At 43.2% G+C, this 24898-nt stretch overlaps 1 long non-coding RNA gene across 1 annotated transcript in view; it reads right to left on the bottom strand.

Annotated features, from left to right (window-relative positions):
- Positions 1–1965, bottom strand: part of LOC149524189 (uncharacterized) — a 107617-nt gene extending 105652 nt beyond the window's left edge. Inside the window, exon 1 of the long non-coding RNA XR_016349807.1 lies at positions 1625–1965. This is a non-coding gene — a long non-coding RNA (uncharacterized LOC149524189). The remainder of the gene's footprint in view (positions 1–1624) is intronic.
- Between the last annotated feature and the right edge of the window lie 22933 nt (positions 1966–24898).

Here is a 24898-nt window from a genome sequence, read left to right as displayed (position 1 = left end):
GCAAGTAAATTTACAGTACGGCGTGGTAAGAGGGGGCTCCTTGCGCAAGAGCTACGCTCTTTTGACAGGTGTAAGCCCTCTTGCACAAGAGCTCTTGCGCAAGTGGGCAGAGTGGACGCTCAGCAGGGATTTCTTGTGCAAGAAAGCCCTATGGCTAAAATGGCCACCAGAGCTTTCTTGCGCAAGAAAGCGTCCACACTGCCATGGGCGCTCTTGCGTAAAAGCACAGCTCGCACATGGCAGTGTGGACATTTTCTTGCGCAAGAGTTCTTGCACAAGAACACTTGTGCAAGATGTTCTTGAGCAAGAAGCAGCGAGTGTAGACATAGCCTAACTGTGTTCCTTGCTTACTACAGTGGGCCCTGATCTTGAATGTAGTCTACTAATGCAACATAAATATATGTTCACATTTTAATCCAATTTATTAGTGGCTACATCTCCCCAGCTCCCTAGAATATTAGATAGAAGCAGAATGTGCAATTTTATTTTCCTGTGCAACTTCAGAACAGGCATTTAAAAAAACTAGCATTTAATCCGACCTTTACCATTATCCTGGGTATTAAATAAATATTCATTGTACACATATAACTGAAAACTAACATTGGGTATATGCTTTGCATAGTGTTGTATTTAAGCCAAATAAAGGGTTGATAAGTTCTAAAAATACATACTTATAAATTAAGCTAGAGTCCATGGGAACTGTTCTAGTCCTATTAGCTAGACGTTTTCTGGAACACTGTCAGATGTGATGCATTGTGATAGCTAGAGCTCCAAGCAGTACTTTCTGCAGGGCATCTGAGCTTTCTGCAAAGTTGCTAGACTGCTGTCTTGATCTCTTGTGAACTGGAAATCTTTGTGTTTAATTTAAAGTTAAGGAAATACAGGCATATATTTTGTAATTCTTCAGTATATGATAATTAGCCATTCATGTATACTAAATGTTTTATCAACATTTCCTAAAGGTTCATAGTACAGCATTAAACCATGCATCTGTGAAGCCAATAGAGGAGGAGAAGGCAACGTACAGTCTGCCAAATATTTGGCTTCAGACTGCTCAGTTTGGATTCAGGGTGCTCAGGCCGGGCTGTCCGATCTGCCGCAAGCCCACACACCACTCAAAGCAGCCAGTTGCAGGGGCAAGCTGTCTTTGCACATGCGCCTCTTGGTAGGAGGGAAGAGTACATCTCCATATGCTGCCTCCCACCCCCACCACCATCTTCACAACTCTCATTGACCAGAAACCAATCAATAGAAGTTGCAGGGGCACTGCAGAGTGGAGACCCACTGCTCCCCCTCTCTCAAGGGACATGCAAGACATGCTTTCCCCAGCAGCTGGCCATTTTGAATGGCATATAAGGCCACAACAGGCTTTCCTGAGAGCCCCACTAGGCTGCCAGCTAGGAACCACCTATAAGTGTCTCCTAGCCAGAACTTGCACCTGGCATACCCTCCTACACTCCTGCTCCAGGTCAGAATCCCCTTCTGCACCCAAATTCCCTTCCAGACCCTGCACTCCCTCCTGAACACCTACCTATGGTCAGAACCCCCTTCTGCACCCACACTTCTTCCAAGACCCCAAATCCCCTCCCTTAATATAGTAGAAAAGTGGCCTGTGATCACTTACCAAATTCTTGGAGTGCCCCCCCATGAAAATGACTGCCCATCACTGCAACAGGGACTCCTTAAATGCACATCAGTATGATAAGCTGGTATTTTATATTATGTCAATGCCCCTGGGAAACAACTGGAGAAGATCTCCCCATATTACACCCGTGGGCTACATCTAAACTGCAGTGCTGTTTCAGAACACCTGAGGAAATGAGCAAATGTACCATCCAGTGTTTCCTCTAAACTGCAGGCAGCACAGTTTCACAAGTGATTAATCATTCCCAACCAGTCAGTCAGCTCCATGCAGGGAGCCCTGAGCCTCTGACTGGGTGGGGCTGATTATCACTGGTATCATCTCATTGTGGTGGGCCACAAACCAGAAATCAGATGATGATTTCCTATCATTGTGATCTAGCCGGAAGTAGAACCACGGACTCAGAATTTATCAAAACTATTGACCTGATTCCAATTGAGGCTAGTGCACAAGGTTCAAAAGCTTTTACTTGTAAGTTTCAGCTGTGGCCAATTACACCCCTGTTGTTTTTGTCTACATAACAAGTTTTACTAAAATGATTAGTTATAAAGAAACAAAAGAAAGGAAAAAGTGGTTGTTATTTATAAGGTAAATGCATAAATATAGAAAGCTGTTTGAATCAATATTTTTTTCCCTTCTGCTAGCTAAAGCAAGCTGAAATTTAGATGGCATTTCTCCTTGTACTCCCTAAAGAGCTGGAAATAAAATACATCAACTTTGAACAAAAAAAATTGCAATTTACTCTGCTCTGCATCTGATTATTCTTGCTAACCAGAACCCAACGTTGAAGTCTCTGATCACTCACAAATGCTCCACTTCATATGGATTATAAGAACAGGATAATAGTACAAAGGAAGATCAGTTACCTAAATTATTTATCTTCTAGGGGAAAATGCCCTTTTAAATTATAACTACTTCTTTAGTTATAAGGGGACATCTATATTTTGTAATATTTAAATTTGAATATTCCATTAGATTAGTCTTACAATTCTCATTTTTAATCTGTCACTTTTTTATATCTACTGTATTGAGAAGGAGAAGCAAATATGTCTTGATTTATCTCTTAGTTTCAATAATCTTCATTCTTAATTTAAATAATTTGGCAGGAAAGGAATAATAGTCAAATCCTGGACCTGATCCTTCTACTTTATCTAAGCAAATCATTGCTAGATGATCACCTAAATGAAAGATATGACATTGGTCTCCTTGATCCTTTACATACAGTAATTCCTCATTTAACACTATAGATATGTTTCAGAAAATGATTGTGTTAAGTGAAAACATGTTATGCGGGGTCAATTTTCCCATTGAAAATAATGGAAAAGGTGGGGGTTGCATTTCAAGTGGTGGTGTCTGTTGGGACTGGGACATAAAGTTGGGGAAGAAAGGGGACTGGGTTACAGCAGGGAGGTGAGGTGTTTGGCTTTGGGGAAGGGAAGGGAAGGAGAGGGGAGGGGGATTGGGTTGGGAGTATGCCCCTGTGATGGGTCTGCTGGGACCCGCACTGCGTCCGGCGATGGGAGGTTGCTGGAGAACGACACAGCGAGTGGTGAACCCTCTGCCGCTTTGCAGGGAGGCAGGGGAAGACCCGCACAGCCGCTGGCAATGGGCCAGCTGGGGAAATAGTGTTATTCTGGGAACAGTCGTGTAATTCAAAAAATGTTCCCTAAAAAAAATCGTGTTATCGTGAAAACATGTTAAGCGGGCATATGTTAAATGAGGAATTACTGTATTTAGAACGTCTTCAGTCTCATATAAATGTCTCAAAATTATTGTGTGTGTGAATCTAGTGCTCATGAAACTGAGACACTAAGGGCAGGCACAGTGCTGACTGGGGTTTGTGCAAGTTCACATACGGTCCTATTGTTAGGGTTGCCAGGTGTCCAGTTTTGAACTGGACAGTCCAATATTTAAGCTTTCTGTTCGGGAAGCAAATTGAGAAAATATAAATGTCCAGTATTTTCTAAATAAGATGAAATATAGATTGTGATGTAATGTCAAGTATGTCCAGTATTTTTGTTGAAACCATCTAGCAACCCTACCTGTTATGAGCCTCAATAGATTTAAAATTGACCTAGTTAACCAGCTCATTACTCTTAATAGTAGATACATTTAAACCAGTTAACTCCTTCTTTAAATCAGTTTAACTTGCCATGGTATGTTACCCTAATTTACATATGTTCACTCATTCACATATCAGTGGATATAAGTTAGTCTAAGGAAACTAATTTATATCACCTTATAGGTGACCTTTTAGACTTTTGGTCTCCCAGAAGCTCAGACCATTAATTATCATTGTATTGTACAAGTCTGTTATTTAGATTACAAGTAAGTGAATTTTAAGGAATTCAAAGCAGAGTATTAATACCCTGTATTTTTGCTCCTTTCTGCAAAATGTACATCCACTAGAAATATATATGCAGTGTATGTGAAGCATTGTATTTATATTGTGACTAATCTTCACACTCTTCAACAGCTGCCAGGTTCAAAGTTTCACATCCGGAAGATTTGTACAATATTTAGATTTTAAATCAGTATGCAATTAGTAGTAACTACAGATATAAGTTAAAAGATCCCAGTTTGTTGGGCTTGTTTGTTTGTTTTGTAAATACCGGAACAATTTTGTTTCCTCAGCCAATAACACGAATCCTTTTTTTATGGATTTATGATTTTTTTACTTGTTCATTCACAGTTCACTTATAACACTGAAGCAAAATACAAACCAGTCCATCTTGCAAGAAGCATGATCACAGTCAATTTTCATCCAGATGTAGTTACATTCAAATATTATTTTCAGACTTGTTCTTTTACTACTAAATGAGTTGAGGAATGTTGGGGTGGTATGTTTTCCGCTTTCATGCAAATCCTATCAGAATCAAGTTATATATTAACTCTACAATATAGTGAAATGGCACCATTATAAAAGGGATTTCTGTGGCCTCTGCCCTTCATCCTTAGGACTACACAATAAAACTCACTATCATTCTGCTGCTTCCATAGTTAAGAGTTTCTTTTTCTTTCTAGCATATATAGTTGTTTCTCTCTGGGTAATATATTCCTAGTCCGAGCCGCGTGTAGCCGCACGGCACGGAGTCTGCACTAGTGGACATTTAAAAATGGCGGCGCCCGGCTTTATACAAATGAAGCCCGGGAAATTCGAATCCCAGGCTTCATTTGCAACTCCGGTTGCCTACATTACCACCCTAGTTCGAACTAGGGTGGTAGTGTAGACATACCCTGGGACTTTCTTCCCCAACCGCCACATAGGGGTCAGAGGTGTGGACATGCCTGGTGGGGGATGCAGCCTACCTGCTACAACCCTGGCTCATGAAGCCATACACGGGACACCTCAACCCCTCCCGGCAGGACTTTAATGCCAGGCTCAGCAGGGCCTGCATTCTGGTGGAGGGGGCCTTCGGCCGGCTGAAGGCCCTATTTTGATGTGTCCTCACCCACCTCGACCTCTCCAAGAGGAATATTTCGCACATGCTGGCGGTATGCTGCACAATTTGTGTAAGCAGAATGGGGAGGCTTTCCTGCCAGGCTGGATGGCAGAGGCCGACCAGTTGGCTGGCCTCTACATGCAGCCACGCATGGCTGCCAGCCAGGAGGCCCATCGGGGGGCTACCGGTATCCAGGAGGCCCTGCGGGACAGCTTCCAGACGAAGGAGGAGTGAAGTCTCCCTGGCTGGCCCCACTGGGGTCTTGTGCCTTGTTCCACCCTCATATTCTTTCACTTTCCCCTCCCTAACCCCCCTTCCTGATGTCAAATAAAAACACGTGTTGCCAAAAAACCCTCTCTTTATTGACCATAACTGGGGTGGGAAGGGGGCTGAGGGTAGGAGAGGGGAGGGGGAAACCTGGGAGCAGGGAGCTGAAAGGGAGAGGCAAGGAGAGGAAGGGGGAGGAGAAGCTGAGGGTCAGGGGTCTTGCCGTCCCTCCTGTCTCCCAGCACTGCCTCGGCATCCCCGGGGGGGAGCGGGTATGGAACAGGGGAAGAGGGAGAGGAAGAAGCAGGAGGGGGAGCAAGAGTGGGAGGAGGAGCAATAGGTGGAGCGGCAGCAGGGGCTGGAGCTGCAGCAGGCAGCAATCTCTGCAGCATGGTCTGCAGGTGGTCACAGATGGCACAGCCCTGGTCATGCAGCTCCCACAAGCTCTCTCACCGCAGCTGGAGGTCTTCCTGCACCCAGTGCTCCTGGCTGTGGACCTGCCTTTGCAGTAACCCCAGGTGCTGTCTCTGATATCCCTCCTGGTTCCAGGTGCACCTGCTGGCCCGGGTGTGAGAGGATGTCCTGGGAGGGGTGGTGCGCCCTGCACTAGCAGTTGGTGCAGCTGTGGAGAAACCAGAGAGGTGGTCAGTTCTCCCTGGGGACACAGTGAGTGAAGCCCAGCTCCCCTCTGCAAGGTGAGGATAGCAGGTCTCTGCACCATCATGTCCTGCTATCCCCAGGAGTGTGAGCTGTCCCAGGACTGTACCCATGCCCCTGTGCTGTATATATTGTGGGTGTGGGTGTGGGGGGCGGGGAGGATGTGCCCTGCCTCTGCATAGAGGGGCCTTGTGGAGGGAGGGCATTGTGCAGTGTCCCTCCCCGGGGTACGGAGCATGTCATGTGCCTTCATACATACATGTGTGTGTGGGTAACGGGCCAGGCCTCCTGTGTGGCAGCCAGCCAGGGCTACATGTCTCGGCTGGCACGGCACATGCACAGGTTGCTGCATGATCTGTGCTCAGCAAGGCCCACATGTGCGGCCCCTGGGCTCCCTCTCCCCCCGGTCCCTGGCCCCGCATAAGGGGACAGTGATGGCACTCACATATTGAGACCTCCCCAGCCTGGGAAGACAGTGGTGATATTGCTGCTGGTATGCCTTGGGGGTCCAGGGTGAGTGCCACGCTCCCTCCACGCTCCTGCGACTCCTGGCCATCGTCCTTCTCCTCCATGGCCCTCTGCTCCAGGGTCGATGACCACCTGGGGGCATGGACCCGTCCAGCCCCCCAAGATGCGGTCCAGGGCCTCAAGGTAGGGGAAGGGGTTTGGGTCTGCCCCTGGTTGGGAGCTGCCCCCTGTGGCCCTGACATAGGCCTGCCTCAGATCTTATATCTTCATGCGTACCTGCTCCTGGGTGCGCATGTGGTCTTTGGTGGCCAGGCTGTCAGCCATCTGTCTGTAGATGGCCACGTTCCTGCATCTAGTGTGGAGTTCATGGATGTTGGAGGATTCCCCCCAAACCTCAATGAGGTCCATGATCTCCGCACTGGACCAGGAAGGCGCCCAACTTTTCGGGCCCCTGACAGGCTCCTGAGAGCTGCCAGACTACTCCTGGAGAGTGGTGGAGGGCTGGCTGGCACTGACTGGCTGGCTCATGCCGGCAACCGGGTCGGGGCAGTGCCTGCGGGCTCTGGGCTGGCAGACCTGGAGCTGGCACAGGCCCTGTGGCCAAACAGATTCTACCCCTTTAAGGGCTTCAGGGCTGTGGGGGAGCAGAAAAGTTTTCCAGGTTTGACCCAGAGTGGCCACCCGGGCACCCTGGGAAGGCTGGAGGCCCCCTATTTCTAAATAAGCATCTACACAACGCTTATTTTGATTTAGCTATTTCGAATTTGGCACTATTCCTCGTAGAATGAGGTTTACCAAATTCAAAATAAGCGCTCCACTATTTCAAATTTATTTTGAAATAGTGGTTTGCCTGTGTAGATGCTATTAAAGTTAATTCAAGATAACGGCTGTTATTTCGAATTAACTTTGATGTGTAGACATACCCTAAGATCTTAAACCAAATTTAAATGTATATCAATGTAACATTTGGTAGTGCAGATGGCAGGTAAGAAAAAACCATTTGTTTTTAAAAACCTTTCCACTGGGATGTGTATTGAAGTACTTTATATATGTCTATTCTATAATTGGCTTACATAGTGGTAATAGGAAATTACATGAGAGTTAAAGTTCCCAAACATTTTCTGAATTAGGTTTTCCGCCTGTTTATTTGTATTCATTTTAATGATTGCTCATACATCCAAGATCAGTGACCCATTGTGGTAGGCACAGTGCAGACGTACAGTATAAGACAAGCCCCTCTCTTAAAGAGTTTACAATCTAAATAGGGGTACAGAGGAATATGGAGACTAATGTGGGTATGTGAAGACACTTACCCAAGGTCACAAAGTGGCAGAGCTAGCATAAAACCCAGGACTCCAGAGTCTCAGGCCAGTGACCTGTCTTTGGGGCCACATTGACGTGAGTTTTCCATTGATTCCATGCAAGCCAACCCTATGCCATGTGGAGCCCCGTGGTCTTTAATGGAACTCTGTCTGGGAATAGGAGGCTGCCTCTGTGGAGTCACTTGGCCTACGGCTATATTAGACCAGGCAGGTTGGCTTAAGGTATGCCATCCAGGCCCATACGCAGGAATTTCTGTGGAGGCAGGGTGTGAGCCGTGAGAGGGGCTGGTGGCAGCCCTGCCCCAACCCTCACTTCTAGGGTATGGGGGAATAAGCCCCAGCCTTCCGCCAGGTGGCCAGAGCACGGGGGCGGGAAACAAGGGCAACACGCCACTTTTGCCTTCCTCTGGGCAACTGGAGCACAGGGGAGGGAGGTTGGGGCAATGCGCTGCCCCAGCCTCACGCTCACTTGGAAGACCATGGGTGGGGAGGTGTTCGCACCCTTCAAGCTTCCCCTGCATACATGCCTTCCATCCAGCTATTCAAAATGCTTAGCTAGATTTGGCTTACTTTAAGCCAAGCTGCCACAGCATCTACACCGTGGGAGGTATTTGAAACAGAGAATGCTTGGTCCCCCTCAGAGCCCTGACCTTACCTGTCTTACTTCCTATTTTCAGTTGTTGCTATCCCTAATGTTTCAGAGGAAGGAGATTTAAAAAAATACTGTGAAGAAAAAAAATCCCTGACTCCTGCAGGTGGCCAAATGAAACCCTGCAGCATGAGCTTTTATGAACACAAAACATAAACTAAAAGTGCGCCCAAGTGTGACTGAGGTCTGCCCTCACACATCATCCTTGCTAGACTAAACAAGCCAAGCTCTTCCATCTCCTCTCATAAGACAGGCCCTTCGTTCCCCTGATCATTCAAGTAGCTCTTCTCTGCACCCGTTTAGTTTAATTTCATCCTTTAGGAGTGTGCTGGCCAGAACTGTACACAGTATTCCAGATGAGATCTCACCAGTGCCTTGTATAATGGCATGAATAGTCTCCATCTCTAGTAGGAACATCTTCATTTGGAAATTCAAGGCCTGATCCTGCAAATCTTTATTCATGAGTGGTTCTTATTCATGCATATCTTGATCTCCTCTATGTTCTGTCTTAAAACATGCTTCTTTCAATAAGTCTATACTACAAAGAACATCTTAAAAACAGATACAAGAAAATATTGTTTTCCAGAATTTCTGAACAAAAATCAGAACAAGCTAGCTGATATATTTTGCTCTTCACTTGATGGCACTAGATGTTCTTACATAAAAGGATTAATAATTATTATTTATATAGCAAAAAAATCAGCAGAGCCTAGTACTTCTGTCTTGAAAAAATCTAGCACATTTTTGTTGCTATGTAAACAACAATTCATTTTATGTAGCAACATGAAATATCATCAAGAGAAGAAAACTAGTTGCCAAACTTAGCAGAATGTCTCTCTAGTCCTAGAGAAAACTAGCAAGATACTGAACAGTTTGCTTCTGGAAAACAGAGCAATATAAATTCATATTTTGCAGATATATAAATTTTGACCGTGGATATACTTGAGGGGGCAGAGGACCCCCAGATTGCAAACCTTGGGCAGATGTGGAATTTGTGCACCTCTTCTCTCCCCCACCACAGCCCTTTAGCCTGACTGAAGCTGCCTCCCCAAATATAGTGGTCAAACTACACCTATGCTTTCCACTCATTAATGTTGATACATTTCAGGTCTCCTGGAAGAAAAGGCCTGGGACACTGGCACAACATATGAAAAACTAGGATTCTCCCAATAAAACATCTAATAAACTCTTGAGTGAAATCCTGACCCAATTGGGTAGGTCTTTTTTGCATTGTGAACCTGTATCTTTGAGACCTGCACTTAAGGACTCTGTTTTGAACCTGTATGAAATACACCCAATGTATTGTCAACCTGGGTGTACAATTGCTGTATCCAAGTCTCTAAGGCAGAGGCAGGCAATAATTTTTTGCTGGAGGCCACTTCAGAAATGTTTGGAAGGGGCAGGGCCAGGATACTTCCCTGCTTTCCCACCCACAGACCATGATTGGTCTAAAGGTGGGGGAGAGACGTTGCCCCCCCACAGGTTCCACCTAGGCACCAATCAGGGCCTGAGGGGTGGGGGAAGCGCACGAGAAGTTTCCTCCACCCTGCCCTCACCCTGCGAGGAGTGCCTGGTGCTTAGAAGTGTCATGCGCTCCTCACAGGGCAGGAGGAGGCTTCGCACACTGCCCTTGCCCCCAGAACCTGATTAGCCTGGGAGTGGGGGGAGTATGAAAAGTTTGCTCCACCCTGCCTCCGCCCTGTGAGGAGTGTGCAGTGCTTAGATGCACCACACGCTCCTCACAGGGTGGGAGGAGGCTTTGCATGTTCCCCCTGCCTCCAGGCCAAATCAGGGCTTGGGGGCAGAGGGAGTGTGCGAAGTTTGCTCCATCTTGCCCCCGCCCTGAGAGGAGTATGTGGTGGGAGGAGGCTTCGCATGCTGCCCCGCCCCAAAGTCCTGATTGGCCTGGAGGTGGGGAGTGTGTGGGGCACGGTGGAGGAAACTTCGTACACTCCCCTGGCCCCAAACCCTGATTGGCCCGGGGCAGGGGAACGTGTGAAGCCTCCTCCTGCCCTGCAAGGAGTGCATGGTCCTTCTAAGCTGCGCGCTCCTTGCAGGGCGGAGGAAACTTTGTGTGCCCCCCCCCCCGCTCACAGGCCCTAATTGGCCTTGGGGCAGAGGCTTGGCAGGGCCTCCACAGGCCAGATCCACCTGCTTAGCAGGCTGGATCTGGGCTGCAGAGGCCCTTTTGCCCACCCCTGCTCTAAGGGCATGTCTACACAGCAGGGCTAAAGCCAAAATAAGCTACACAACTTGAGGTATGTCAATTACGTAGCCTAAATCGAAATTGCTTATTCCAGCTTTTGGCACTGTCTACACAGCAGAAAGTCCAAGAAAGAACACTCTTTCTCTGACTTCCCTTACTCCTCATAAAATGAGGGTTACAGGAGTTGAAGTAAGAAGTCCTCCAGCTTGACATTATTTCGACATTATGTCAAACTGCTTGCTGTATAGACACGGACTATGTTATTTTGGAATAATATCAGTTATTCCGAAATAACACTGCTTTGTAGACATAGCCTAAACTATACTAACATGTCCACGTTGCACAGACTTTTTGGCTTGGAACTATAGCTTGAGCTTTCATCACACTGCAAAATGATAGAGCTTGGACTGAATCTCAATGGAACTTGGGCTCTAACCCACAACTCTCAGTTAATTTCTAGGGCATGGGTTGCTGTGCCCACTGAAGGCAATAGGTTTTTGTTGTGGACTTCAGTAAGTCTAGAATTTCATTCCTTATATAAAGAACCCTCCTGGACCTTGTAAAACATGACACTCGGCTGTGAGGAGGACAAATTCTGTTTCTCAAATTTCAAAATTTGGCTTAGTTTCTGATTGGAATGAAACCCAAACATTTGAAATTCTAAATCAGGTAAACTTTGTCAAAACAAAATCTTTTGATCAATCCAAAATTGAAATGTTTCATTTTTATTTTGACCTGTTTTATATTATATTGTTTATACAGCACATATCACAATGAAGTCCTGGTTCTAAGATATCTAGGAACGATAGTAATCCAAATAACAATTCTAACACAAAATTTTTAAAAATCAAACTGATAAAGTAACTTCAAAATACAAAAAAGAAATCTCATTTAGGAAATGTCAGGACATTTAATCATTGTCAGGACCTTTTCCCCAGTTTTTTAAAGCTCCCTTTTGGTTCAATTGATATGATTTCACTAAGGCTTTGTCTATCTATGCAGCTTTTAGCAACATGGCTATATCGATACAACCATGTCAGAAAAAATCAGGCAGTGTAATGGCTGTTTGTCAGCTTTTTAAATACTTCCATCCCAACAAAGGACATTTACTACGTCAGCAGAAAAGTGCTCCTGCTGACGAAGCACTGTTCACACCTGCATTTTTTGTGGCAAAACTTTTGTCTTTTGGAGGAGAGCAGTTAGGACCTTGGAATGACAAAACTTTCGTTGTTCAATTGCTAGTGTGGACATTTTGTTTCAGTTTCAACTGCACTGCATTTTCTGATGGAAAATGGTTCTGTTAAAGTTTTTCCAGCCAGCTCTAAGTAGGTATAATGCATGGTATATGTGATACCTTTTGAGAAGTGCTACATTGATATTAGCTATGCTCCACATATACAGTGTGAATTGCTGTCCTTTTCACAATGTCTGTTTTCTTGGACACCAATTCTTCGTATAAGTGTACTGTTAGGTCTAGCAAGGTATTAAGAAGATTAGAGCACCTTCTCTAACACATCACTCTCCCCATAGTTAATAGCCTCCAAGGATAATAGGGAAAAAACCAAACCACACCACACAACAGGATCCAGGTAAAGGAAAAAAACTGATCTTTTAATTGAACTGTCTTTGCTGTTTTAAATTCTTAATCCTTTTTCTCTAACAACGGGAAGAATACAAAAAAAAATAAGCCTAAGGACATAGCAAAGCTTGGGAGCAGCAACTCCTCTTCTTATTCTAGTTTGTCTTGTTTTATTTAAAAACTGATTAATTCATGTCATATTACAGCTGAATCAGCCATTTTGACTGACAGTTCAGTGATAGGATTGACTGAAAATCCAAGCCATGCTAAGATATGGTGCCCTGAAAGATAGAATGGAAAAGTGAACGTGGATACTGCAATAATAATTTTAATTGCCATATTAATTTTTTTGTCAAGTGATCATATTTTCGGTGTGAGAATGTTTTGTAATTTAAAAATAAATGCTTTTTCGTGCAATGATCTTCTAGAAGCTTTACAGTTGCTTCCTGTATCGTTTGACTTTGGAAGTGACTTTTACTAGATAAAGGTCCTAACAGAAGCTATTATAATGTGAGAAAGATTATTTGCACTGCTATGTTTTAATAGTCAGTTGTTATTACTATGAAATCATAGGAATATTTTGAAATATCACTGCAAAATTACTTCACGGAGATATAATATTCAAAGTTTATTTCCTTTCAATGAAAAAACAGTAACTGTGACCTAGCAAATAGCTTGCAGTGGTGGCACACAGAAGACCTGTGATCTAGTCCAAATTCTGCTGCTGGCCTGCTGTGTGATCTTGGGCAAGTTATATCATCTTGCTGTGCCTCAGTTTTCCCCATCTTTAAAATGAGGCTAATGCTAGTGACCTTTGTAAAGTGCTCTGAGATCTAAGTGCTAGGTATTATTGCTAACCATAAAAGTTGCACCATTTTAAATCAAATTAGAACATATGCCTGGCAGGACTGTTCACTCCCTGTATATCCCTCTCCCAGCAGAGGAAGCAATGCCAGATTTTTGTCCCCTGACACCACCAGAAGCCCATTTAAACCTAGGTTGAATCTATCCCTACATACTGAGACTGAAATCCCAGTCACAATGCCTGTCCCAAGCTTGAATGCTCAAAAAAGAGAGCTGTATGCTCCACCATGACCTTTCCTGTCAGGACTGCCCTTCTCTAACTTACATGAACAACTGATCAGATGTTTTAAAAAGTTCTATTTTTTCTATCTGCATCAAGTGCAAGGACTAGTTGAACTAGAATGCAATGAGCTAAGCTACTCTTTAGGCATTCTTAAGTCAAATGCCTTTGTATAGAATTTGAAAAAAGTGCATATATTTGCAGCCAGGAGAGCTGGATGAATTTTGCTTGTGGTGAATGTATAAGGCTTCCACTATGAGGATATATAATGTTTAAAGTCAACTGGAGCACCATAGGCCCAACCTAGAGCCCTAACTGAAATTGGTAGGAGTTTAGCCTGACTAAAGAGTGCTGAATAAAATGCTTGTTGTCCATCACAAAAAAACACTCAGGGTATGTCTAGACTACATGCCTCTGCCAATAGAGACATGTAAAATAGGTACCCGACATAGTCAGTGAAGCAGAGATTTAAATATCTCCAGCTTCATTAAAATAAAAATGGCTGCCACGCTGTGCCAGCTCAGCTGATTGTCAGCACAGCGCAGCAGTTAAGACGCGGATTGGTCGACAGGGGAAGCCTTTGTTGACCGCTCCTTTATGCCTTGTGGAACATACCCTCATAGGTGATGGGAAGGAAAGACCTGTGACTGGAACATAGGATAAGGAGTCGGATCGTCTGATTTCACTTCCAGGTTCTGCTGTAGGTTTTCTGCACAATCTTGGTCAAGTCTTTTAGCTCCTTTGCTTCACCCTTTTGCAAAAGTCCTACAGAATTAATAGAAAAGTATATCCCAGCTATAAAATTCTATGGGGTGATAAAAAAAACTAAAGAAAGGATTAAATACTGTATTACAGTCTGCAGGTTTGTAGGGTGATGTCTTATGAACCACTTGGTTTCATCGTGATTTCATTCAGTAGGACTTGTCCGTAAGTGCTATGAAGCTTAGAGCTTGATACTGCTCCCACTGAAGTCAACTGCAAAGCTCCAATTTCACTTCAGTTGTACAGGATCAAATCCTTAATGCATCAATGCACCTATAGATGTTTCAGGTTCTCTGGTAGAATGAGCAAAGTGTAATGTTTTTTCTACCTCAAATCCACTTGTCCTGTCCATTAATCTCCCCTGTTCTGGTCCCACATGAGCAAGATCAATCACATTTTCTGGGAATCAGTATAGCAGAAAAACTCAAACTGAAACTGCCTAATGTGTATATTTTGGCATATTAGTTAACAAATCCATTTGATTTTTAATCCTATTAGGAAAGTGGGACATATTTGCCATTTTTTAAACAGACATAAAAAGCTGTTAAAAAATAAACATAGGGGATGTTAATATTGTAAAATTAAATTATCAAAAGTCAGGAAATTCCAGTCTTAAGGTTGTAAGTGCAACCTTAGCTCTGCCCCATGTGTATATACATACAATAATTGTTAACTACATGATTGTATTAGTATTTCTTAATACAGTACATAATATTTTCAACAGTCTTGAATATATATATGGCATCTTGCTATTTATATTAATTACATTTGGGCAGAACATCTTCCATGTACTTAGAGGACTCTCTGGCTACGTCTAGACTGCAAGCCTCTTTCGAAAGAGGCTTTTTTGAAAGATACTTTCGAAAATGCCTCTTTCGAAAAAAAAGCGTCTAGACTGCAAGCAGTACTTTCGAAAAAGCAAGCCGCTTTTTCGAAAGAGAGCACCCAGGCAGTCTGGATGCTCTCTTTCGAAGACGGCCTCTTTACATTGAAGAACGCCTTCCTTCGAAAGAGGAACTTTCGAAGGAAGGCGTTCTTCCTCATGAAACGAGGTTTACCGCCATCGAAAGAAAAGCCGCGTTCTTTCAAAATAATTTCGAAAGAACGCGGCTTGAGTCTGGACGCAGGGGAAGTTTTTTCGGGAAAAGGCTACTTTTCCCGAAAAAACCCCTGAGTCTGGACACGGCCTCTGGGTGTAGAAGCACTACTATTCAGAAGCAGAATCCCCTAGATCCTGCAGGAGGGTTTCTGCATAGTGTCCAACATGATCTCTGGACTGGTTGCTGGAAAACATTGCTCCCTAGCCCCCAGTAACCTTACTCAGAAAATGCAATAACAGCATTCTGTCCCTATACAATGTAACTGCACCAATTTGGCTGTGATAGGCATTATACTAAACCCTGATCAGCCTAGATCAAACAAGCTGGCCCATGGCTGAAGAGAACTGGGAAAGATGTGTACCTTAGGAATGAAAAAAATATTTCTTTTTTGTAGTTTCGGTGTATCTCACATTCTGTTCTGGATCAATTAGTGACCAAATACTCACTAAATCATACTGCAAGCTTCAGCCTACAAGCAACATTTTCATTCACACTTTCCCATCCTCTGCAACAAGATTAGAATGTAAGACATCAGTGGAATTCAGACCTATGCCCTTTCTGAATATGCACGATGAACCCACTTTGAAAGAGGCATACACTTCAGTCTTAGGACTGCTTTTGTTATGTTTGGTATGGTGCAATTACTAAAATAAGATTGTTGGAATGCCTTCTTATCCACCACTCTGATCTTGAAGCACATGTAGACCTAGAAACTGGCTCATTTAATCACCTATCCTCTATATGACATCTACTTTGACTCATTCTTGTTCTTATAAACAAATTAACTCACAAGGCCAGTTAGGCCATTCAGGGGTTAAATGTGATCCTCGCAAATAGAAACATTTCATCTCATGTTTTAGAGAAAGAATGACTTCTATTTTCATTGTTACACTTTCTACCTTTGTAACATCCTCACAAAGCATTGGAATTTAGCTTTTCTGCTTTCAGTACTTTTTTTAAAAAAAAGAAGGGTTGACATCACATACCTTACTAAAATACCTTCATTAGTAATTTTTAATATCTGCTTTAATTGTTAAACTTAAAATAACAATTTACATAGATCTTAAGTGTTCAAGGTACAATCATTAATGGATTAATAACCTTAAACATTTGAGATAGGTAAGTACTGTTCATTTTAGCGATGGGGAATTTGAGACAGAAATTATATGATTTGCCTCAAGCCAATCAAGTAAAAGATAGCACTGGGATCACAAACAGGAATTCTAGACACCCAGGCCTGAGTGCATTCTTTTTTGGTATTTTTCCAAGCTTCACTGCTTCTTTTAAAGGTGTTATAACTTCAGGCACATCTACACAGCAGGGCAAAACTCAAATTAAGCTACGCAACTTCATCTACATCAACTGCGTAGCTGAAGTCAAAATAGCAAAATTCGGCTTTTGGTGCTGTCTTCACAGCAGGAAGTTGAAGGGAGAACACTCTTCCTTTAATTTCCTTTACTCCTTGTCAAATGAGGCTTACAGGAGTCGGAGTAAGTACTCCAGCTTGTCATTATTTCAAAATATGGCTTGCTGTGTGGATGCACACTATATTTGTTTCAAAATAATGTTAGTAATTCTGAAATAATGCTGCTGTGTAGACATATCCTTAGGGTGGTGAAAAGATAAATTGTGGTGTCTATTGCTAAGTAGATTCTCCTTCAGTGTACAGTACTGTATATATCCGAAGTAAGAATGTTTTGTAAACCTGTGAGAAAAATATTAGCTTTTAGTGAATGTGCGTGGTGCAGTAGGGATGAAAGTAGTAGGATCTGATGATCTTTGAAAGACTGAAAATTCCCAGAAAGAAAGCTGACAGACTAGAATTTGAAGTATTCTTGGGATTATGGAAAGGAACAAGGATGCCATCAGACAGATACAAGTCAGGGCTACATCTTGCCTGAAGATACATGGAAAAGAAATATTAAAACTAAATCAATGAGGTAAGAGAATAGAAGAATCTGCTGAAGGTCTTCTTGGGTAACATAGAGTAGAAATATCTACATTTGGAATTTTGGGCACTTTAAAATCTACCTATAATTTACATTGACACTGACATCTCTGCTTTCATGGTACTTCACGGATGCATGATATGGTAGCACTTACATATGAACACTCTCACTCACCTAGAACCAGAAAGCAAATCACAGCTCTCTCTCAAAGTGGGAGAAGGAAAATATATTGAGTTAGCTAGTTACAGGATGACACAACATAGGAACAACAGCCATATCTAAGCAGTTGGATTGGGCTTGGGAATGTATGTTGTATTATTTTGGAATTACATTTTTGTTAATAAATCAAATTCCAAGAGAGGCGACTTTTGCTGTACAAAGATGTAGTCTTTATTTCGTGACCAAAAAAATTCAATTAACACAGAGTTAAGAATACTTGGTGGTATGTTGTTCCCTGCAGAATGTTAAACTGAGCCAAACTCAAACATATGAAAACGAGTTTCAGAGAGGTAGCCGTGATAGTCTGTTTCAGCAAAAACAACAAGGAGTCTGGTGGCACCTTAAAGTCTAACAATCTTATTATGACACAAACTTTCATGAGTCACAACTCATTTAATCAGATGCATGACATGAAAGAAAAGGAAACAGATAATAGGGAAACAGAGTGTTACATCAGAGCTAATTCAATCATAATGGATATTGACAAGAAGAATACCTAAAGTGGAAAATTACTTATTGTAATGGGAGAGCCATTCCCAGTCCCTATTCAGACCTATTCTGATGGTGTAAAATTTGCATATGAATCCCAGCTCAGCAGTTTCACATTGCAGTCTGTTTTTGAAGATTTTTTTGCTCTGAGAACGGCAACTTTCAATTCTGAAAGTGTGTCCAGGGAAGTTTGTGTTCTCCCAATGGTTTTGTATGTTACTATTTTGATGTCTGAATTGTGTCCATTTATTCTGTTGTGTACAGTCAGGGCACAGTTTGTCCAATGTACATGACAGAGGGGTCCCTCAGGGGATGGGGTGCTGGGGGGGGAGGGGGAGAGCACAGTGTGGTGCAGGAAGGGGTGGACCTTGGGATGGGTTTGGATGTGCCCCCTTAGTCACTGGATTGCCTGGGCTGGATTGTGAATATGCTCTAGCCTGTAGATGGCCAGTAGGCTGGGAGTTTGAGAACCTTGTTGTAGAGCATATCTTTAGACAAATGTCCTATCTTGCTTTAAAGATTACCAGTGATGGATAATCAACTATGATTCTTGATAAACTGTTCCAATGGTTAATCACCCTCATTGTCCAACTTATTTCCCATCTGAGTTTGTCTAGCTTCAACCTCCAGCCTCTGGATCATGGCATATCTTTTATTACAAAAAGCATGCGTTTATCATCTGTATGCATTCCAGGTAAAGTGTAAATGATTGATGTCAGGTGTTGCTGTACTGAATGATGGAGGCAGTAGTTATCTCTGCTTGGTAGGTGTGTGTTTGCAAGATGTGGGGATTACTTTGAGATGTATGACTGAAATGTGACTATACATGAGGAGATCTATGTTATGCATCCTTTCAGGATGCATAATTTCTATGCAGTGTTCTGTAATTATGTCAGGAGCAAGACTTTGGTCTTTTCATTTAAAAAAAAATTTGTCAGCAGAGAAGTGGAATATAAGAAGGTTTTCATGCTTTAATAATGGTTAAATACAAGTGTTGGTGGAGATTATATCGTATGAGTGTGTGTAAAGGTAAGGATATGCGTGAAAAGCTGAGAAATGGTTCTTAAATTGTACACATGCAGTATTCTTTCTGGGGAGTTGGCTAAGAGCTGGAACTTCTTGCATCTTACAGCGTCAAATGCCAGTGTGCTATGTACATATTGAGACGTTGCTTGAAAAGGGTAGTGGGCAGATGGCATGGAGAACATTTCGCTGTTGTCCGGTCCTTTAGTCTCTGTGTCCTGTGTATGTATGTTAACTGTATATTGGGGCATTGCTGAAAGGGGACTGAAATAAGGTTGTATTGGTAACCTTAATTGTGCATTTTCTAAGGGAGAACAGTGAGGGGTCCAATCCCTGTAGATGGGCACAGGACTGCCAGACAATGGCACACCCGGGGCAGCAAGAGGGGCTCAGAGACACCCAGAAAGAAATTTGTCATATTCCAATGCATGTAAGGGGGAGAGGATCTCAGATCCTACTAGAGGGATAAAAGGCTCCCAAATCTGGGTATACACAAGGGCTACGTCTAGATTGCATCCCTTTTTCAGAAAAGGAATGCAAATTAGACGTATCGCAATTGCTAATGAAGCGGGGATTTAAATCTCCCCCGCTTCATTAGCATAAAAATGGCTGCCGCTTTTTTTCAGCATGGAGATTGGCGCTTTTTTCCCGCAAAGCTCCATGCCGAAAAAAAGCGACAGCCATTTTTATACTAATGAAGCGGGGGAGATTTAAATCCCTGCTTCATTAGCAATTGCGATACATCTAATTTGCATCACTTTTCCGAAAAAGGGATGCAATCTAGACATAGCCAAGAGGTGAGAATGTGGACTAACAGGTCTTCTTCCCCATTTTTCCTGCTATCCTTCCTTTTGACCCCCTTCCCTATGTCCCACCTCTCCACGCCCACTAACCCACATACTTCCCTCATGTGAACCACCAACCTTTCTCTCCTCCCTATTTGTCCCCATCTTCATAGCCCTTCTCCTCTCACTGCAGCCCCAAACCCCTTCCATCAATTCCTCTGACCCCTGAAACAGCTCCCCTTTTCAGAAATCCTGTACATGTCTAATTTCCTCCCCACAAAGACTTTGATTATATTCACCTCAAAGTAAAATTACTACCCATGACTCACAAACTGTAGCAACCTCCAGACACTTGGCTCAAAACTCCTTTTGTCTCAGCTAGGGACTATCCTTAGTTATGTTCACTGAAGAATAATTCACACACATCAATCTCAACGAGTACTGTGATTCATCCAGTCTGAACAAGGTAACAGAAGAAATTTTTAGGAGGGCCTGATTGCTAATGCACCTCTTTCCCCCCAAGAGGCACCCCAAATGTCAAAGCAATCTTAATAACCATTAGGATTATAGAGCACTTAGAAAAGTTAAGACTTAAACTAAAGCACATGAGAACATGGGACTGGAAAGTCCTCTAGCTATTTTGCTATATCCATGCATGCACATTGCAAAGATTGCAATTCAAATTCTCAATTTGGTTTCTCGGTCCCACAAAATGTTGTAGGTACCATGAACTACATTGAATAAAACTTGCTAGACTGAGATCATTTCGACCTATATCACATCAATTTGACCTGTAGCTTTGGCAAAAAGCCCCAACCAATAACACCTAGAATTTTTTTTGAAAAATGGCTGTAGGATGAGGGGGCTTAAATTTCAAGAAGTCCTAGCTTAAATTACCCCAGCTTTAGGTCACTAGCTCTACTCTACACCCTCCTGATGTCCACCAAAGATTGAAGGACTCTAACTATGCATGTAGAGCATTATAGAGAACTCAGAAAGGTTGACGTTTAAATAGAAGTTGTGATGCAATCTTAACTATAGTGGTGTTGCCAGGCTACTTTAATTTGGAACTAGATAGGGATTCCTCTAGCTTGAAGGTAAGTGGTTGTTTTTTTAAAAAAAACCTACAAAACTGAAATTACCAGAATTCCTCAGTGCAGAACTTTCTGTTCCAGAAATATTATTTTGGAAGGAGCTTGTTTGAGATTCCTAAACACTCTATACTCTATTTCTTCATGGAATTACACACATGTACTGAGAAGAGACAACTATTAGATTACAATATTGTCAAAGACAGATTAGCTAAGAAGAGGTAACAATATTTGTGTCTAGATAATATTCAGGTTTGGAGGACCTACAATTCAGGTGATACTTGGAAACAATGTGTTTGAGAATTACTTTAAGGATAACTATGCCAATGGGCTGACAAAAAGAGGCATGCACTGAATTTATGTTGGACCAAATATCATTGCAGTAATACCCCCGGGATCCAAGCAGCATTGTTCCAGAAAAGGTGGTTGTAGAGGGGTTCTCACAGCTTGGATGTAAAATACCCATCAATTGCCTGAAACCAGTGACTTTTGGCTACTTAAAAAGGTTACATATGCCGCAGCACCATCTTCCCCAGTAGCTTGTTCATTTGTTTGTGCAGTAGTGCAAGAGGAAACGGACAGTCTTGGCATGAAAGGATTACATGATGAACCAGGCACTAATGTGGCTGCTGGGTTTGCTTATTCTTTCTGACAGCTGTGAGGGCTCTGGCAGACGAGAAATAGTGCTACTGCAACTGTTAGCTCTTATGAATGAAAGCATAAGGGCAGAACTACTAACGGGGTAGAGTAGGATGACACATAGAAGTAAAGGAGGGAGACAGTGTTAGGCAGCATGCCACTGCAACTGCATTCCTATCCCAGGGATGCAGATTCAGAGTATAAACTGACAGTCATCATTGTGAATGGAGTATTACAAGCAGGATGAACCAGTTGTTTCTTTTCCTACTGTGGGTAAAGCTATTTGGGCTATAAATACAGGTAATTTTTTTGGAAGTGATATGATTGTCAAGTTGTGTCTCCTTCTAGTCTGGCTAAAAACATCTGCAGACTGCTCAGACAGCTTTTGTGGCATAAACCAGATATATCTCCAAGCCTGCGACATTGTCCTGCTGATTCGCAACCCACAACCATACTGTGGCACACCACTGAGATTTGGCCTAGTTTTTGTGTTTACTAATACTTTGGTATTTATGCCTTCCTTGCCTTTGCCTCGTAGAAGCTGCAACTGATAAAACTGTGTTTGTCCCACATGGTCCTGCTCTTGTCGATGCTAGCAGCAAGATGAAAAAACAGAGAAAAGGAGGAACAGTAGTTATTTTTAGGTGGGTGTTTTGGGGAGGAAGATTGGTCCTTCTTCCTTTTTTCTCCCCCTTTTATTTTTCATGTTCCTCACTGCCCTTCCTGTAGGTTGGCTCCTCAATATCATAAGCGCAATGCTTCTTTTTTTGTCTACATCTACATAAGAACATAAGACTGGCCATACTGGGTCAGACCAAAGGTCCATCTAGCTCAATAACCTTTCTGCCGACAGTGGCCAATGCCTGATGCCCCAGAGGGAGGGAACACAACAGGTAATCCTCACATGATCCCTCTCCTGTCACCCATTTCCAGACAAAATGGAGAAAGGATGTGCTAATAGTTGGATTTCTTCCCTATATTTTCCCCTTCATGTTTCTATACAGTGAGTAGTAGCCTGTGACAGAGAGTCTCCAAGCTTGGGCTGACAATTCAGATTCACAGGGTTCAGACTACAGCACTAAAAATAACTATATCATATGTGATCCTGTATAGGCTTCAGAGCCTGAGTTCCAGCCTAAACAGCAATGTCTCCACTGATATTTTAGTGTGGTAGTCCAAGTCCTACAAATAAGAGTCTGTTGAGTTGGTCTCTAAGACTTGCTGCCACTGGCTGTGTAGATACTCTTGGCACATGTCTACACTACAGTTAGACACCTGCTGTTGGCCTATGGCTGCTGACTCAGGCTTGCGTGGCTTGCGCTCTGTAATTGTGGTGTAGATTTTCAGGCTTGGGCTATACGCAGAATCCTGGGACCCTCCCACAATGAAGGGTCTTACAGTCCGGGCTCCAGCCTGAGCCTGAACATGTGCATAGCAATTAAATAGTCTTACAACCCAAGCCCAGCAAGCAGGAGACAGATGGGTTTTTAATTACAGTGCAGATATACCTGTAGAGCCCTATAATATCTGTGCCAGTGGCAGAAGATGCAATGAGGGATGGAAGTGCTGGGGTAAAGAATGGCAGGAGAACCAGTCTACTACTAGTCTTCTGAGGCTGAGATGCTACTGCTGCTGTCACCTCAGATATTCAAAAGAATAATTAGTATAACTCTATTTGCAAAAGTCCTTTCAGAAAAACTTGAGTATGTTTTCAGAGGAATTGGATGCAAAGGAGCCTCTGATCTGCATCATTCAAGATCACAATAATCATATCAAGAGATTCCTTTACCGCATTTAGGCATGCAGAGCCTCTTTTCTTTAGGAAGAACAGCTCTTGCGCAAGAGAGGTTTTTTGCACAAAAAATGGAGCCTCATTAATTATGCAAATGAGGCATGGCGATATTCCATGCTTTGCCTCATTTGCATATTGTTTATGCAAGAGGGGGCAGTGTAGACATAGCCTCAGGTTATAAAATATATTTGTAATTTTTAAAGCTATGTATACTCAAGATCTGAATATTTGAAACAGATGTACTCATTTTTAACAGGATTTCTGTTCATGTTAGAATGCAGTCTCTCTTGGAAATTGTTAGTGGGCTTTATTAGTCATGTTCAAAAGGAGCAAAGCCTTCTTAGATAAGGATTCCTTCATTCTAACACCTAAAATAACCCCAATATAGGATTATTTCCAACAGATACAGTTCTTACCATCTTTTTGAACTGAGAAATTATTTGTCTGTCAGCCAGTGATGGCACGTCTACACAGCAGGACTGAAGCTGAAATAAGCTATGCAACGTGAGCTACGTCAATTGCGTAGCTTAAGTCAAAATAGCTTATTTTGGCTTTTGGTGCTGTCTACACAGAAAGAAGTCTAAGACAGCGCACTCTTCCTCCAACTTCCCTTACTCCTCATAAAATGAGGGTTACAGGAGTCGGAATAAGAAGTCCTCCAGCTCAAAGTTATTTTGACATTATGTCGAAATAACTGCTTGCTCCGTAGACACGGACTCTGTTATTTCAGAATAATGTCAGTGTCATGGGGTGTGCATGCCTCACACTGGAGCAGAGGGAGTGAAAACCCTGTGGGCGGAAGAAGCCTCACCCCTTCAGCCAGACTGGGCATACTCCAAGTGCTGGGGCAGCATAAAAAGCAAGAGAGCATCTCAGTCTGGGCTGGACAGCAAAGGAGAAGAACCTCCGGTCAGAGCTCCCAAGTTGCAGAAGCCAGCGAGAACCAGAGTCCCGGGAGATGGCTGCTACGCACCCCCCTCGGAATCCCAGGGAGAAACTGCTACCGGGGAACTGGGAGACTCAGCCGCTACATGGGAGGTTGACCTGCCAGAATCAGTAAGAAGTGACCCAGAAAGGATACAGGAGCAGCCTTTCACAACCAGGTATACTTGGCGTGTTTCGGCTGGATTCCCCACTGAGGGAGTGGTAGACCATTCTGCTGCTCACAGGAGCCTGGGTTGGGACCCCGTGGAGCAGTGTAGGCCTGGGACCCCCTACCGGGATGCTTGCTTCAACCCTACTGACTATGGCCATTAAGTCCTACTGCTCTGTAGCAAGTGCTACTTACTGACTCTGTGCTGCCCTGAGACAAGGGCTATTTACTGACTCTGGCCATTGGACCATACTAACCTGCGACAAAGGCTACTTACTGACTCTGGCCACTAGGCCACACTACTCCAGAGAGAAGGCTGACGACAGACTCTGACTGGTAGACTGTACTGCCCTGAGAGAAGGACAGCACTATTGACCTTGGACACTAAGCTCAACTTTCATAGACCACAAGGGGGTATTTATGGACTACAGAGACAGCTAATGACCCTGTGGGCAATCAGGAGGTGTCCACACCCCTGAATATCTTCACTCCTATGATGGGATGTGCATATGTCACCATAGTCTGTTATTCCAAAATAATGCTGCTGTGTAGACATAGCCTAAGAGCTTTAAGTAAGAAAGGGAGGAGGGGGAGTTTTTAAAAGAAAGGAGAAGTGTTAGAAGAGCAATGGTAAAGCAG

This window comes from Pelodiscus sinensis, chromosome 6 (genome assembly GCF_052426305.1).
Source record: "Pelodiscus sinensis isolate ZL-2025 chromosome 6, ASM5242630v1, whole genome shotgun sequence".
Taxonomy (NCBI): domain Eukaryota; kingdom Metazoa; phylum Chordata; order Testudines; family Trionychidae; genus Pelodiscus; species Pelodiscus sinensis.
This window is presented reverse-complemented; position numbering and strand designations above follow the sequence as displayed.